The sequence below is a fragment of the Hyalella azteca genome, unplaced genomic scaffold (assembly GCF_000764305.2).
Source record: "Hyalella azteca isolate HAZT.00-mixed unplaced genomic scaffold, Hazt_2.0.2 contig17921, whole genome shotgun sequence".
NCBI lineage: Eukaryota > Metazoa > Arthropoda > Malacostraca > Amphipoda > Hyalellidae > Hyalella > Hyalella azteca.
Window position 1 is genome coordinate 143,494 of NW_025947685.1, and position 1,536 is coordinate 145,029.

Genomic DNA, 1,536 nt, shown 5'->3' on the forward strand with positions numbered 1-1,536 from the left:
ATGGACTACAATAAGAACCTATCGGAACTCAGAAATAATGATTATATTTTATCTCATTTAAAAATAAATTTATCAACGGATGTCACAGAAAAGAGTTGAAACTGGCTCATGAACACAGCCGGACAATTGATGCCCGAAACATCAGTCGACAGGAGTGGTAATTCAAGAAATGTTATAAAACTATGATTATTATAACAGAAAACAAAATTTAGTCCATTAAAAATCAGAGAAAACTAAATCATAAAACGGAGATTTAATCAATTAAAATATCGGAGACACTTTTGCGAAACGCTCCGTATGAGTTTCTGGATTGTTCTTGATTGTTAAAAAAATTGATAATGCATAAAGACACGCCAATGCCAAGTGATCACAATCTAGTTTTGGTGACCACACGGCGTTTCCAACCTCTGGGTTCGGACGAACGACAGCGACAAACAACAGCTTCATCGCTTCTGCATTATAGGTTCTCTTAAGAGCGTCTGATCAGTCCAAGTCGCTTATTGGCTTTATTAACTTGAACTTCAATATGCTCAGAAAATTTCAACTCATTGTCGACATAAACTCCTAAATATTTTTCCTTTTGCCAGTTTTGCGACTTCGACATCATCACTCTCTCGTTGCAAACATGTCTTCTCATACAATACTGTAATCTTGCTGTTCATTGTTCTTGTCAAGGTGGATTACTTTACATTTATCAGCATTAAAACGCAGCTGTCACGTATCAGCCCAGTCAAATAACCTGTCAAGATCACCTTGCAACTGTACTTTTTCTGACGTATTCTTCACTGTATTATAAACTTTTGTGTCGTCAGGATATATCGAGCACACGCTAGACACAGCCTCTGGCAGATCGTTTATAAACGCAACGAATAAAACAGGCCCGAGAACGCTTCCTTGTGGCACGCCGCTGCGCACTGAAGCCCAGTCTGATTTGGTCCCATTAATACTGACACGTTGTCGTCTCCCTACTAGAAAATCTCTAATCCATTCGATTACATTACTCGCAATTTCCAAAGACTTCATTTTACGCAACAGCCGCTCATGTGGAACATTGTCAAATGCTTTGACAAAATCGAGGTACACTGCATCGACTGGCTCCCATTTCGTCCAGCAGGCGGTTCCTTTAATTCAAAGTAGACAAGAGGTTAGCGGTGCAGGGTCTACCGGTACATGTCAATGTTCGTAGTGGTACTTGTCGATAGGTTGTCTGCGAATGAAATTGTAACCTTTTCATTTAAAAACACATAAAATTAAATTATAAAATGAACAGGGTGATCAGTAATTAATGTGGAAATCATAATTCATGTCGTATCGTGGTACTCGCATATTCTGAACCATTAAGTGCTCATTGGCTTGTGGAGATGTTGAAACGCACTAGAATGTATGTTTTAGTTATATTCTGTGTTATTTTATGCAGCTCCAGGCTGGCTTGCAGTTTCGTTGCGAGGCCTAACAGAGCCCTCTAATTTTTAGCCAGCACTGTAGCCCCTTCTTTTGAGTTTCCAGATGAGATATAAATAAAGAAAATGCAATTTT